The sequence below is a fragment of the Oncorhynchus gorbuscha genome, unplaced genomic scaffold, assembly GCF_021184085.1.
Source record: "Oncorhynchus gorbuscha isolate QuinsamMale2020 ecotype Even-year unplaced genomic scaffold, OgorEven_v1.0 Un_scaffold_1433, whole genome shotgun sequence".
Classification (NCBI taxonomy): domain Eukaryota; kingdom Metazoa; phylum Chordata; class Actinopteri; order Salmoniformes; family Salmonidae; genus Oncorhynchus; species Oncorhynchus gorbuscha.
The window spans coordinates 15,001-31,027 of NW_025746214.1; the positions used below are offsets into that span (position 1 = coordinate 15,001).

The 16,027-nt window shown below is 47.1% G+C and overlaps 1 pseudogene; it reads right to left on the bottom strand.

Annotated features, from left to right (window-relative positions):
- Nucleotides 1–758: 758 nt before the first annotated feature.
- LOC124022807 overlaps nucleotides 759–16,027 on the bottom strand; it is a 53,336-nt pseudogene continuing 38,067 nt past the window's right edge.

Sequence of the window (16,027 nt, forward strand, 5' to 3'; positions counted from 1 at the left end):
TTTCATCTCATTGGCTGAAATAAGCCAATCACAAGCCAGAACCAAGCATATCTTATAAACAACTTTTCTGCAACATTTCACATGGACGCAGCCATTATTAATTCAAACAAGAACAAAATGGATGTATCAATCCCAGACTGCCACTTTAATGTGATATTAACTGGGATGGATTGTATTAATAAATGCTGCGGTTTAAGATGAGTAGAAAACAAAACGGTCAAAGTCACTCAATGTGTGTCAGCAGAAAACACCGTAGCCATGGCAACAGAGGTCACCTCAAGCCACACCACGTCTCAGGGATCAGGTTGAATGATTACATGCTGTCAGAGACTTGTGGGAGTGAAATGATATGTGACATTTAAATAAAGAAGACGTATACGTATGTACTTCAAATAAAGTGTTCAGGCAAACTTGAGGTGGGATATAAACCTGTAGAAGGAACGTTAGCTAGCCCCCCATTCTTCATTAGCTAGACCCTCAGTGACAGAAACCTGACAGAAACCTGACAGACAACAACGGTGGGATATAAACCTGTAGAAGGAACGTTAGCTAGCCCCTCTTCATTAGCTCCTCAGTGACAGAAACCTGACAGACTAGACAACAGCGGTAGGGATATAAACCTGTGACAGAAGAAGGAACGTTAGCGTTAGCCCCTCTTCATTAGCTCCCACAGTGACAGGAAAGAACCCCAAATCATGTCAGAGAGGAGACGCTAGTTTAACAAGTCTGTGAGACATATAACAACAACAACGGCTCAAACACTTCAAGACAAGTCATGGAGAGCTGGTGAAGATGATGATGATGATGAAGACGGGAGGAAGGTGGAAATGAGGAATCCTCCATGGTTGTGTTTGTGGGGACTTACCCGATCCGGTCCCTCTCCCCAGGTTGAGGTGGGGGTGAGGGGAGACTGGGCCAGCTCTCCAGGCTGCTCCAGGATGAGGGAGTGGTCAGCAGGAGAGCCAGGACCCTGGACACTGGGAGGGGTGGACGAGGCCTTACGGGCCAGGGTGGACGAACCCTTACGGGACACCCAGGACGTGTCCATCACCCGGACACCCATACTGAGAGGGACAGAGACGCATAAAACAAGAGACGGTCAGACGAGACAATTAAAAAACGAAACAAACTGTAGAGAAATAAAGAGTTGAGAGGAGGAGGTCAGGACTAGAGGAGGAGGTCAGGACTAGAGGAGGTCAGGACTAGAGGAGGTCAGGACTAGAGGAGGAGGTCAGGACTAGAGGAGGAGGTCAGGACTAGAGGAGGTCAGGACTAGAGGAGGAGGTCAGGACTAGAGGAGGAGGTCAGGACTAGAGGAGGTCAGGACTAGAGGAGGAGGAGGTCAGGACTAGAGGAGGAGGTCTGGACTAGAGGAGGAGGAGGTCTGGACTAGAGGAGGAGGAGGTCAGGACTAGAGGAGGAGGTCAGGACTAGAGGAGGTCAGGACTAGAGAAGGAGGAGGTCAGGACTAGAGGAGGAGTTCAGGACTAGAGGAGGAGGTCAGGACTAGAGGAGGAGGAGGTCAGGACTAGAGGAGGAGGTCAGGACTAGAGGAGGAGGTCAGGACTAGAGGAGGAGGAGGTCAGGACTAGAGGAGGAGTTCAGGACTACTAGGAGGAGGTCAGGACTAGAGGAGGAGGTCAGGACTAGAGGAGGTCAGGACTAGAGGAGGAACCATACAGTACCTTTGTATTTTCCTTATGCTGCTTTGACGGGGCAAAGAAACGAGAGGCACGTAAGAGACACATTCTGTTCATTTTCTATTCATACACAGAGGCTTGTTTGGAGGGCTATGGAGCTAGATAGAGGGTTATGGAGCTATATAGAGGGTTATGGAGCTACATAGAGGGTTAGGGAGCTACATAGTGGGTTAGGGAGCTATATAGTGGGTTAGGGAGCTATATAGTGGGTTAGGGAGCTATATAGAGGGTTAGGGAGCTATATAGTGTGTTAGGGAGCTACGTAGTGGGTTAAGGAGCTACATAGTGGGTTAGGGGAGCTATATAGAGGGTTAGGGAGCTACATAGTGGGTTAGGGAGCTACATAGTGGGTTAGGGAGCTATATAGAGGGTTAGGGAGCTACATACTGGGTTAGGGAGCTATATAGTGGGTTAGGGAGCTATATAGAGGGTTAGGGAGCTACATAGTGGGTTAGGGAGCTACATAGTGGGTTAGGGAGCTATATAGAGGGTTAGGGAGATACATAGAGAGTTAGGGAGCTACATAGTGGATTAGGGAACTACATAATGGGTTAGGGAGCTATACAGAGGGTTAGGGAGCTACATAGTGGGTTAGGGAGCTATATAGTGGGTTAGGGAGCTATATAGAGGGTTAGGGTGTCATGTTTTGTCTTATATTGTCTTGTCATTTTGCTTTTCCTTCTGTTCGTTTTCCCCTGCTGGTCTTTTTAGGTTCGTTCCCCTTTTTCTCTCTCCCTTCCTCTCTCTCTTCTCTCTATCGTTCTGTTCCTGCTCCCAGCTGTTCCTATTCCCCTAATCAATCATTTAGTCTTCCCACACCTGTTCCCTATCTTTTCCCCTGATTAGAGTCCCTATTTCTCCCCTTGTTTTCCGTTTCTGTCCTGTCGGATCCTTGTATATTGTTCACCGTGCTGTGTCTTTGTTTCGCCCTGTCGTGTCGTGTTTCCCTCAGATGCTGCGTGGTGAGCAGGTGTCTGAGTCTGCTACGGTCAAGTGCCTTCCCGAGGCAACCTGCAGTTTATTATCGAGTCTCCAGTCAGTTCTCGTGATTACGAGTGAAATTGTTTTTATGCTTTATTTACCGCTCCGATTTGTCTAGGAGTATTGCTATTTCCTTTAACTGGATTAAAGACTCTGTTTTCGCCAAGTCGCTTTTGGGTCCTCATTCACCTGCATAACATAGGGAGCTACATAGTGGGTTAGTGAGCTACATAGAGGATTAGTGAGCTACATAGAGGGTTAGTGAGCTACATAGAGGTTTAGGGAGCTACATAGATGGCTCGGGAGATACATAGAGGATTAGGGAGCTACATAGAGGGTTAGGGAGCTACATACAGGGTTAGTGAGCTACATAGAGGGTTAGTGAGCTACATAGAGGTTTAGGGAGCTACATAGATGGCTAAGGAGCTAGGGAGCTACATTGAGGGATAGGGAGCTACATAGAGGGTTGGGGAGCTACATAGAGGGCTAAGGAGCTAGGGAGCTACATTGAGGGATAGGGAGCTACATAGAGGGTTAGGGAGCTACATAGAGGGTTAGGGAGCTACATAGAGGGTTAGGGAGCTATACAGAGGGTTAGGGAGCTACATAGAGGGTTAGGGAGCTACATAGAGGGTTAGGGAACTACATAGAGGGTTAGGGAGCTACATAGAGGGCTAGGGAGCTACATAGAGGGTTAGGGAGCTAAATAGAGGGATAGGGAGCTACATAGAGGGTTAGGGAGCTACATAGATGGCTTGGGAGATATATAGTGGGTTAGGGAGCTACATAGATGGCTAGGGAGATACATAGAGGTCTAGGCCAGTGACTAGTGTGGAGATTGAAATGTGCTGAGTGTAGAAGGGGCTAGTGTAGAAGTCTAGGGGCCTACATAGGGGACCAATAGAAGGGGCTAGTGTATAAGTCTAGGGGGCTACAGAGGTGACCATTGGAAGTGGCTAGTGTGGAAGGCTAGTGGGCTACAGAGGGGACCAATAAAAGGGGCTAGTGTGGAAGGCTAGTGGACTACAGAGGGGACCAGTAGAAGTGCCTAGTGTGGAAGGCTAGTGGACTACAGAGGGGACCAGTAGAAGTGGCTAGTGTGGAAGGCTAGTGGGCTACAGAGGGGACCAGTAGAAGTGGCTAGTGTGGAAGGCTAGTGGGCTACAGAGGGGACCAGTAGAAGTGGCTAGTGTGGAAGGCCAGTGGACTACAGAGGGGACCAGTAGAAGTGGCTAGTGTGGAAGGCTAGTGGGCTACAGAGAGGACCAGTAGAAATGGCTAGTGTGGAAGGCTAGTGGGCTACAGAGGGGACCAGTAGAAGTGGCTAGTGTGGAAGGCTAGTGGGCTACAGAGGGGACCAGTAGAAGTGGCTAGTGTGGAAGGCTAGTGGGCTACAGTGTAGTCTGTATTCTGGGGATGAGACTCACAGTGACAGGGCATAGAGGGTTTCAGAGGTTTTGGGACATGCCAGACCAAATGACTAGCCTGCACTGTCCTACCAAGAGGAAATGAGTGCCTCGTTAGTTAATACAGTAATGAAGCCCAGCTGAGTTCTCTGGAGTGGACTCACACGCAAAGACAAACACGTCGTCACAACTCTCCTCAGTCCAGAAACAACAGCCTGCCTTTGATAACCGCCACAGTTACAAAACTGCTCATTTACTGAGTGGATAATAACTGTATTTTCAACCAGCGTCTCACATGGAGAACTGTTTGGGGTTGAAGTGTGTGGTGACAAAATGATATATCATTTGGAAAGTAAATCTGTCTGTCTCCTCTGTGACAGTATCTCTGTGACAGTCTCTCTGGACAGTCTCTCTGTGACAGTCTCTCTGTGACAGTCTCTCTGGGCAGTCTCTCTGTGACAGTCTCTCTGTGCAGTCTCTCTGTGACAGTCTCTCTGGACAGTCTCTCTGGACAGTCTCTCTGTGACAGTCTCTCTGGACAGTCTCTCTGTGACAGTCTCTCTGGGAAGTCTCTCTGTGACAGTCTCTCTGTGACAGTCTATCTGTAACAGTCTCTCTGTGACAGTCTCTCAGGTTAGTCTCTCTGTGACAGTCTCTCTGGGCAGTCTCTCTGTGACAGTCTCTCTGTGACAGTCTCTCTGTGACAGTCTCTCTGGACAGTCTCTCTGTGACAGTCTCTCTGTGACAGTCTCTCTGGACAGTCTCTCTGTGACAGTCTCTCTGTGACAGTCTCTCTTGGCTGTCTCTCTGTGACAGTCTCTCTGTGCAGTCTCTCTGTGACAGTCTTTCTGTGACAGTCTCTCTGGGCAGTCTCTCTGTGACAGTCTCTCTGTGACAGTCTCTCTGGACAGTCTCTCTGTGACAGTCTTTCTGTGACAGTCTCTCTGTGACAGTCTCTCTGGACAGTCTCTCTGTGACAGTCTCTCTGTGACAGTCTCTCTGGGCAGTCTCTCTGTGACAGTCTTTCTGTGACAGTCTCTCTGGGCAGTCTCTCTGTGACAGTCTCTCTGTGACAGTCTCTCTGGACAGTCTCTCTGTGACAGTCTTTCTGTGACAGTCTCCCTGTGACAGTCTCCCTGGACAGTCTCTCTGTGACAGTCTCTCTGTGACAGTCTCTCTGTGACAGTCTTTCTGTGACAGTCTCTCTGTGACAGTCTCCCTGGACAGTCTCTCTGTGACAGTCTCTCTGTGACAGTCTCTCTGTGACAGATGGGTTGCCTCCCTCAATGTTCCAACGTTACGGGTTTACAGGTCTGTAGAAGTTTGGCCGTCAGTTGGGACAGAGGTGTTGAATTGTAAATGGGAAGCTGGTCAGCGGTGACATCACTGCTGTATCCGCTTGTTGCCCTCGCTAAACATGAGCATAACTCCCGCCCACATTTTAAACTCCGCCTACCCAAGCCTGTGATTCGTTGGGAGAGTCATCTGTCTGTTTTCCCCTTTCTAAATGTCAGAGAGAATCTGATATCCGGCCCAGATCTTGTGCCGTTGCTCCAACGTTGCTCCAATGTCTGGTTCTCCGAGACTATTTCTGTGAGGGAGGATTTTGGCTCGTCTGCCAGTGATTTTCCACCTGGTGAGTCAGGGAGGGCAGGTGACGTTCCAGACTGAGAAGGTTAGGCTAGGTGTGAGCGTGTGCGTGTGTGGTGTGAGTTTGTGTGTGTGTGTGTGCATGGTGTGAGTGCGCGCGTGTGTGTGTGTGTGTGTGTAGATCTCAGGAGAATGCGAAGAAGCAACTAGAAGCAACCTCTATCACTGCTGCCGTGTTGCCATAGAGACGGTGCCACTCACCGGGCCGGGACTATTTCAACAAGGTGTGTGTAGACAATTTAAATAATGTGTGTTTGCATTCCTAAGGTATCCCTCCTCTCTAGATGAGGGCTGATAAAGCTGACAGCTAACTGGATGAGAGGATGATTGACAGGGCAGAGATCTACCCTCTTCCTGTGTTCTACTGAGACCTCTAAATCAGAACAGTGTAGATGAACAACCACTTAAAGGGCTATTCCACTACTTTGTGAAAACGGCGCGTTGTCACAAAGTTTTGTCGGAAAAAAATATTAAGTTCTACCCGATGACATCATCAAAAGTGATCTTCAAACACCATGAGATTCTCAGTGACGTTTGGAGCAAGAAAATACCCTCCATTGGGATCGAAACTAAATGGCGGTTTTGAAAATCACTGTTTTTAACTTTAAACCCACCCTGTGATGTCACAAAGCCTTTTTAAAGGGCTTCTAGACTTTTTAACCACAGATCACAGAGACGCGGTATTTTCACACACTGTATGTAGACGCTGGTTTGGTGCTGGAGAAGTGCCCCTTTAAAAGGCTTTAAGAAGCCTTCAGAAAACACTGTATGTAGACGCTGGTTTGGTGCTGGAGAAGTGCCCTTTAAAAGGCTTTAAGAAGCCTTCAGAAAACACTGTATGTAGACTAGGCGCTGGTTTGGTGCTGGAGAAGTGCCCCTTTAAAAGGCTTTAAGAAGCCTTCAGAAAACACTGTATGTAGACGCTGGTTTGGTGCTAGAGAAGTGCCTCTTAAAAGGCTTTAAGAAGCCTTAAGAAAACACTGTATGTAGACTAGGCGCTGGTTTGGTGCTGGAGAAGTGCCCCTTTAAAAGGCTTTAAGAAGCCTTCAGAAAACACTGTATGTAGACGCTGGTTTGGTGCTGGAGAAGTGCCTCTTTAAAAGGCTTTAAGAAGCCTTCAGAAAACACTGTATGTAGACTAGGCGCTGGTTTGGTGCTGGAGAAGTGCCTTTAAAAGGCCCTTTTATGTAAACGCTGGTTTGGTGCTGGAGAATGCCCCTTTAAAAGGCCTTCAGAAAACACAGTCGCTCTGGATAAGAGCGTCTGTAAATGTAAATGTAAATGTAGACGCTGGTTTGGTGCTGGAGAAGTGCTTTAAAAGGCCCCTTTAGGCGCTGGTTTGGTGCTGGAGAAGTGCCCCCTTTAAAAGGCTTTATGAAGCCTTCAGAAAACACTGTATGTAGAGTAGGCGCTGGTTTGGTGCTGGAGAAGTGCCCCCTTTAAAAGGCTTTATGAAGCCTTCAGAAAACACTGTATGTAGACGCTGGTTTGGTGCTGGAGAAGTGCCCCTTTAAAAGGCTTTAAGAAGCCATAGGAAAACCTTCATAACACCTTCAGAAAACATTCATAACACCTTCATAGAATGAATTTCGGGTTTTTTCCAAAGATGCTTCGTTAAACGTTTAAAGATCTAGTTCATTATGTAAATACTCTGTCTGAGTCGTGTGTCTTTAACAAACTAGCAATCTGTTCCTCGAGGTTCTGGCTCAAGACTTTAAAAAACCAACAGAGAGAAGAGAAGGAGTGGGTGACAGTACGTGGGTTTAGATGATGCATGAGAAGAGAGAGACAGAGAAAGGGGGAAGTGAGAGAGAGAGGAAAAGATAGAGAGAGAGGGGGCGAGAGGGCGAGAGAGAGAGGAAGAGAGAAACAGAGAAGAGAGTGAGAGAGAAACAGGAGAGAGTGAGAGAAGAGAGAAACAGAAGAGAGAGTGAAGAGAGAAACAGAGAGTGAGAGTGAGAGAGTGAAGAAGAAACAGAGAGAGAGTGAGAGAGTGAAGAGAGAAACAGAGAGAGTGAGAGTGAGTGAAGAGAGAAACAGAGAGTGAGAGAGAGAAGTGAAAGAGAAACAGAGAGAGAGAGTGAGAGAGTGAAGAGAGAAACAGAGAGAGAGTGAGAGAGTGAAGAGAGAAACAGAGAGAGAGAGTGAAGAGAGAAACAGAGAGAGTGAGAGTGAGAGAGTGAAGAGAGAAACAGAGAGAGAGAGAGAGAGAGAGTGAGAGAGTGAGAGTGAAGAGAGAAACAGAGAGAGAGAGTGAGAGAGTGAAGAGAGAAACAGAGTGAGAGAGAGAGAGTGAAGAGAGAAACAGAGAGAGAGAGTGAGAGAGTGAAGAGAGAAACAGAGAGTGAGAGTGAGAGAGTGAAGAGAGAAACAGAGAGAGGAGTGAGAGAGAGTGAAGAGAGAGAGAGTGAGAGAGAGAGAGTGAAGAGAGAAACAGAGAGAGAGAGTGAAGAGAGAAACAGAGAGAGTGAGAGTGAGAGAGTGAAGAGAGAAACAGAGAGAGAGTGAAGAGAGAAACAGAGAGAGAGAGAGAGAGTGAGAGTGAAGAGAGAAACAGAGAGAGTGAAGAGAGAAACAGAGAGAGAGTGAGAGAGTGAGAAGAGAGAAACAGAGAGAGAGTGTGAGAGAAACAGAGAGAGTGAGAGAGTGAAAGAGAGAGAAACAGAGAGAAAGTGAGAGAGAGAGAAGAGAGAGAGAGAGAGAAACAGAGAGAGAGAGAAAGTGAAGAGAGAACAGAGAGAGTGAGAGAGAGAGAGTGAAGAGAGAAACAGAGAGAGAGAGAGAGTGAGAGAGAAACAGAGAGAGTGAGAGTGAGAGAGTGAAGAGAGAAACAGAGAGAGTGAGAGAGTGAGAGAGAAACAGAGAGAGTGAAGAGAGAAACAGAGAGAGTGAGAGTGAGAGAGTGAAGAGAGAAACAGAAGAGAGAAACAGAGAGAGAGTGAGAGAGAGAAACAGAGAGAGTGAGAGAGAGAGTGAAGAGAGAAACAGAGAGAGTGAGAGAGTGAAGAGAGAAACAGAGAGAGAGTGAGAGAGTGAAGAGAGTGAGAGAGTGAGAGAGAGAGAACAGAGAGAGAGAGAAGAGAGAAACAGAGAGAAACAGAGAGAGTGAAGAGAGTGAGAGAGTGAAGAGAGAAGAGAGTGAGAAAGTGAGAGAGAGAGTGAAGAGAGAAACAGAGAGAGTGAGAGTGAGAGAGTGAAGAGAGAAACAGAGAGAGAGAGAGAGAGAGTGAAGAGAGAGAGAGTGAGAAGAGTGAGAGAGAAACAGAGAGAGAGAGAGTGAGAGAGTGAAGAGAGAAACAGAGAGAGTGAGAGTGAGAAAGAAGAGAGAAACAGAGAGAGTGAGTGAGAGAGAGAGAGAGTGAAGAGAGAAACAGAGAAGTGAAGAGAGAGAGAGTGAAGAGAGAAACAGAGAGAGAGAGAGAGAAACAGAGAGAGTGAGAGAGAGTGAAGAGAGAAACAGAGAGAGAGAGTGAGAGAGAGAAGATGAGAGAAAAGAGAGTGAGAGTGAGAGAGTGAAGAGAGAAACAGAGATTGAGAGAGAGAATGAGAGTGAAGAGAGAAACAGAGAGAAACAGAGAGAGAGAGACAGGAGAGGAGAGAGAGAAGAGAGAGTGAAGAGAGATCGACCAGCTTGCACTCAGCAGCAGCCTACCCATCCTTCTTGAAGAGATTCCAGCATCATGTTGTCAGTGGCAACGCTGAGTGGGAGAAACAGCCATGGTCATGCGGAGAAAGAGCGAAAGAGATTGGTCCATGTCGACCAGAGCAGCAGCCTACCCATCCTTCTTGTAGAATTCCAGCATCATGTTGTCAGGCATGGAGCTGTAGTTTGAGTTGTGGTTGAGTGTGTACGGGACTGCCGTAGCAGCCCGTCAGATTAAACTCAATATCTATAGGAGAGGAAGAGAGGAACCAATTAGGTCAGGATCCTAAAGACAGTGTGTGTTGCAGGTATGTGTGTGTATGTGTGTGTTTAAGCGTGCATGCATGTGAGTGTGTGTGTGAGATGTGTGTGCCTGCGTGTGTGTGTGTTTGCAGGTATGTATGTGTGTGTGTGCATGTATGTGTGTGTGTGTGTGTCAGTGAGCGTGTGGTGTGTGTAAGTGTGTGTGTGAATGAGTGAGCGTGTGTGTGTGTGTGTGTGTGTGGGTGGGTGGGTGGGGTGCATGTAAGTGTGTGTGTGTGAGTGAGTGAGCGTGTGTGTGGGTGGGTGTGTGTGTGTGTGTGTGAGTGAAGTGAGTGTGCGTGTGTGTGTATGTGTGAGTGTGTGGGTGGGTGCATGTAAGTGTGTGTGAGTGAGTGACAGTGTGTGTGTGTGTGTGTGTGTGTGTGTGGGTGGGTGGGTGGGTGCATGTAAGTGTGTGTGAGTGAGTGAGCGTGCATGTGTGTGTGTGTTTCTCACCTCCAGGGAAGAACCAGTCAGCGTGCTGTATGATGGGTTCTATGATCCCCACTATCTGAAGAGACACTGTGGTCATCATCTCTGTCATGTTCCTGGAAACAACACACACTCAGTGAGACAACACTTGATTTAACTTGGGAGTTTGCACTTTTGGGACTATTCGATAGGTTACCGAGTAAAGTGAACCACATGCTTCAAAAGTATTTCAAGGTTCCCTCCGCAGACAGTCAAAAGACCACTAAAATGTTGACTGATAAGGTAGCGTATTTTGAGGAGAGACAGAGAGAGAGAGATACAGAGAGATAGAGAGAGAGAGAGAGAGAGAGGGAGAGAGAGAGACAGAGAGAGAGAGAGACGAGAGAGAGAGATACAGAGAGAGATACAGAGAGAGAGAGAGAGAGAGAGAGAGAGAGAGAGAGAGAGAGAGAGAGAGAGATACAGAGAGATACAGAGAGAGAGAGAGAGAGTGAGAGTGAGAGAGTGAAGAGAGAAACAGAGAGAGAGAGAGAGACGAGAGAGAGAGATACAGAGAGAGAGAGGAGAGAGAGATACAGAGAGATACAGAGAGAGAGAGGAGAGACAGACACAGTGAGAGAGAGAGAGAGACAGAGAGAGAGAGAGAGAGAGAGAGAGAGAGAGAGAGAGAGAGAGAGAGAGAGAGAGAGAGAGAGAGAGAGAGAGAGAGAGAGAGAGAGAAGATAGAGATACAGAGAGAGAGAGAGAGAGAGAGAGAGAGAGAGAGAGAGAGAGAGAGAGAGAGAGAGAGAGCAAGAGAGACGAGAGAGAGAGATACACACAGTGAGAGAGAGAGACAGAGAGAGAGAGAGAGAGAGAGAGAGAGAGAGAGAGAGAGAGAGAGACAGAGAGATAGAGAGAGAGAGAGAGAGAGAGAGAGAGAGAGAGAGAGAGGAGAGAGAGAGAGAGAGAGAGAGAGAGAGAGAGAGAGAGAGAGATACAGAGAGAGATACAGAGAGAGAGAGAGAGAGAGAGAGAGAGAGAGAGAGAGAGAGAGATACAGAGAGATACAGAGAGTTGGAGAGAGAGACAGAGAGAGAGAGAGGGACACACAGAGAGAGAGAGAGAGAGAGAGAGAGAGAGAGAGAGAGGGAGAGAGAGAGACAGAGAGAGCGAGAGAGACGAGAGAGAGAGATACAGAGAGAGATACAGAGAGAGAGAGGGAGAGAGAGAGAGAGAAGGGAGGACAGGACACGTACCCACTCTCGTTGGAGTGGGTCCAGAGCAGGTTGGGACCCAGAACTATGGCCATGTTACCAGGAGTCATCTTGTTGGAGTCCTGATAATCTCCTAGCTTGGCTAGGAACTTGATTAAGTATCTGATAGGAAGAGGAGAAATACACACTCAATCAATCTATCAATCAATAAATCACTCAATCACCACATGCTTTACAGTAACCAGACCTGGAACCTAAAGACCAAGCAGCATCACAGTAACCAGACCTGAAAATCACACACACACCTGAAATCACCTGAAATCAACACACACACACACACACACACACACACACACACACACACACACACACACACACACACACACACACACACACACACACACACACACACACACACACACACACACACACACACACACACACACACACACACACACACACACACAGATGTTCTCTGTTGGTTATCAATATTTTAGTGAACTCTGTCACAGGGCCTCTATCACTGATAGGAGGTCCAAGTCACAGAGACTCTATCACTGATAGGAGGTCCAAGTCACAGAGACTCTAGCCCTGATAGGAGGTCCAAGTCACAGAGACTCTATCCCTGATAGGAGGTCCAAGTCACAGAGACTCTATCCTGATAGGAGGTCCAAGCCACAGAGACTCTATCCCTGATAGGAGGTCCAAGTCACAGAGACTCTATCCCTGATAGGAGGTCCAAGTCACAGAGACTCTATCCCTGATAGGAGGTCCAAGTCACAGAGACTCTATCCCTGATAGGAGGTCCAAGTCACAGAGACTCTAGCCCTGATAGGAGGTCCAAGCCACAGAGACTCTATCCCTGATAGGAGGTCAAGTCACAGAGACTCTATTCCTGATAGGAGGTCCAAGTCACAGAGACTCTATCCCTGGTAGGAGGTCCAAGTCACAGAGACTCTATCCCTGATAGGAGGTCCAGGTCACAGAGACTCTAGCCCTGATAGGAGGTCCAAGCCACAGAGACTCTATCGCTGATAGGAGGTCCAAGTCACAGAGACTCTATCCCTGATAGGAGGTCCAAGCCACAGAGACTCTATCCCTGATAGGAGGTCCAAGTCACAGAGACTCTATCCCTGATAGGAGGTCCAAGTCACAGAGACTCTATCCCTGATAGGAGGTCCAAGTCACAGAGACTCTATCCCTGATAGGAGGTCCAAGTCACAGAGACTCTATCCCTGATAGGAGGTCCAAGTCACAGAGACTCTAGCCCTGATAGGAGGTCCAAGTCACAGAGACTCTATCCCTGATAGGAGGTCCAAGTCACAGGGATTATATCCCTGATAGGAGGTTCAAGTCACAGAGACTCTATCCCTGATAGGAGGTCCAAGTCACAGAGACTCTATCCCTGATAGGAGGTCCAAGTCACAGAGACTCTATCCCTGATAGGAGGTCCAAGTCACAGAGACTCTAGCCCTGATAGGAGGTCCAAGTCACAGAGACTCTAGCCCTGATAGGAGGTCCAAGTCACAGAGACTCTAGCCCTGATAGGAGGTCCAAGTCACAGAGACTCTAGCCCTGATAGGAGGCCCAAGTCACAGAGACTCTAGCCCTGATAGGAGGTCCAAGTCACAGAGACTCTAGCCCTGATAGGAGGTCCAAGTCAAAGAGACTCTATCCCTGATAGGAGGTCCAAGTCACAGAGACTCTAGCCCTGATAGGAGGTCCAAGTCACAGAGACTCTATCCCTGATAGGAGGTCCAACCCACAGAGACTAGCCCATAGGCAGCGCCATTCTGAGACTCTAATTGTTCTTTAGGAGGTCCAAGTCACAGAGACTCTATCCCTGATAGGAGGTCAAAGTCACAGAGACTCTAGCCCTGATAGGTCCAAGTCACAGAGACTCTAGCCCTGATAGGAGGTCAATTCACAGAGACTCTATCCCTGATAAGGTCCAAGTCACAGAGACTCTATCCCTGATTAGGAGGTCCAAGCCACTTGAGGTCCAAGTCACAGAGACTCTATCCCTGATAGGAGGTCCAAGTCACAGAGACTCTATCCCTGATAGGAGGTTCAAGTCACAGAGACTCTATCCTGATAGGAGGTCCAAGTCACAGAGATCCTGATAGGATTTCTATCCCTGATAGGAGGTCCAAGTCATATAAGACTCTCACTGATAGGAGGTCCAAGTCACAGAGACTCTATGTAGACTGATAGGAGGTCCAAGTCACAGAGACTCTGATCCCTGATAGTTGTTGAAGTTGTCAGTTGGTAGTTTTTCGCACGCCGCCAGCAGAGCTTGTAGTCTCTTGTCCATATCCCTGAATACTGGTCCAAGGGGAGAGACTCTAGCCCTGATAGGGTGTGTCCAAGTCAAGAGACTGTTTCCCTGATAGGAGGTCCAAGTCACAGAGACCTAGCCCTGATAGGCTACAGTCATGGCTCTATCCTGATAGGTGGTTAGTCACAGGACTAGTAACCTGAAGGTTGCAAGTTCAGAGACTCTAGCTGATAGGAGGTCCAAGTCACAGAGACTCTGCCCTGAACAGGTCCAGTTAAGAGACTCTTCCTGATAGAGGTCCATTGTCAAAGAGAATTTGTTCTGATACTGACTTGCCAAGTCAAATAAACTAAAAAAAAGACAATTGAGAGGCTAAGCCCTGATGGTCCAAGTCAGCTAACTCTATCTGATAGGAGGTCAAGGGACCTAGGTAATCCAGAACCCAGGGACCAGCCCTGACCAGAGGTTGACAAGCACTGTATTAACAATGTCTATTATTGTGATAATGGTCAATGTCTGTTCTGTCACTATGGACAGTTTGTTCCCTGTGTGGAGATCTCCTTGTAGACTCTGAGCCCTAATAGGAGGATCTGTTATCTGTAGTAGAGATGCTAGGGATCTGTTATCTGAGTATGCTGAGGTTATGAAGGGATCAAGTTATCTGTAGAGACTTATCCCTGTTATCTGTAGGAGGTCCAGGTCACAGGGATCTGTTATCTGATAGTAGAGATGCCAAGTCATGAGACTTATCCCTGTAGGGAAGCTCAGAGGTTAGCCCTGATAGGGATCTAAGTTATCTGTAGTAGAGATGCTGTTATGAAGGGATCTGTTATCTGTCCAGTAGAGATGCACATCAGGTTTGAACAGATCTTTTAGTAGAGATGCTGAGGTTATGAAGGGATCTGTTATCTGTAGTAGAGATGCTGAGGTTATGTAGGGATCTGTTATCTGTAGTAGAGATGCTGAGGTTATGAAGGGATCTGTTATCTGTAATAGAGATGCTGAGGTTATGAAGGGATCTGTTATCTTTGGTAGAGATGCTGAGTTATGAAGGGATCTGTTATCTGTAGTAGAGATGCTGAGGTTATGAAGGATCTGTTATCTTTAGTACCCAATGCTGAGGGTATAAAACAGGGATCTGTTATCTGTAGTAGAGATGCTGAGGTTATGAAGTAGATCTGTTATCTGTAGTAGAGATGCTGAGGTTATGAAGGGATCTGTTATCTGTAGTAGGATGCTGAGGTTACAGGATCTGTTATCTGTAGTAGAGATGCTGAGGTTATGAAGGATCTGTTATCTGTAGTAGAGATGCTGAGGTTATGAAGGGATCTGTTATCTGTAGTAGAGATGCTGAGGTTATGAAGGGATCTGTTATCCCTGTAGTAGAGATGCTGAGGTTATGAAGGGATCTGTTATCTGTAGTAATCCAGAACAGGAGATGCTGAGGTTATGTAGGGATCTGTTATCTGTAGTAGAGATGCCAGGAATGAAGGGATCTGTTATCTGTAGTAGAGATGCTGAGGTTATGAAGGGATCTGTTATCTGTAGTAGAGATGCTGAGGTTATGAAGGGATCTGTTATCTGTAGTAGAGATGCTGAGGTTATGAAGGGATCTGTTATCTTAGTAGAGATGCTGAGGTTATGAAGGGATCTGTTATCTGTAGTAGAGATGCTGAGGTTATGAAGGGATCTGTTATCTTTGGTAGAGATGCTGAGGTTATGAAGGGATCTGTTATCTGTAGTAGAGATGCTGAGGTTATGAAGGGATCTGTTATCTGTAGTAGAGATGCTGAGGCTGAGGTTATGAAGCTGGATCTGTTATCTGTAGTAGAGATGCTGAGTAGTTATGCTGAGGTTATGAAGGATCTGATCTTATCTGTAGTAGAGATGCTGAGGTTATGAAGGGATCTGTTATCTGTAGTAGAGATGCTGAGGTTATGAAGGGATCTGGATCTGTTATCTGTAGTAGAGATGCTGAGGTTATGTAGGGATCTGTTATCTGTAGTAGAGATGCTGAGGTTATGAAGGGATCTGTTATCTGTAATAGAGATGCTGAGGTTATGAAGGATCTGTTATCTTTGGTAGAGATGCTGAGGTTATGAAGGAGTCTGTTATCTGTAGTAGAGATGCTGAGGTTATGAAGGGATCTGTTATCTGTAGTAGAGATGCTGAGGTTATGAAGGGATCTGTTATCTGTAGTAGAGATGCTGAGGTTATGAAGGGATCTGTTATCTGTAGTAGAGATGCTGAGGTTATGAAGGGATCTGTAATCTGTAGTAGAGATGCTGAGGTTATGAAGGGATCTGTTATCTGTAGTAGAGATGCTGAGGTTATGAAGGGATCTGTTATCTGTAGTAGAGATGCTGAGGTTATGAAGGGATCTGTTATCTGTAGTAGAGATGCTGAGGTTATGAAGGGATCTGTTATCTGTAGTAGAG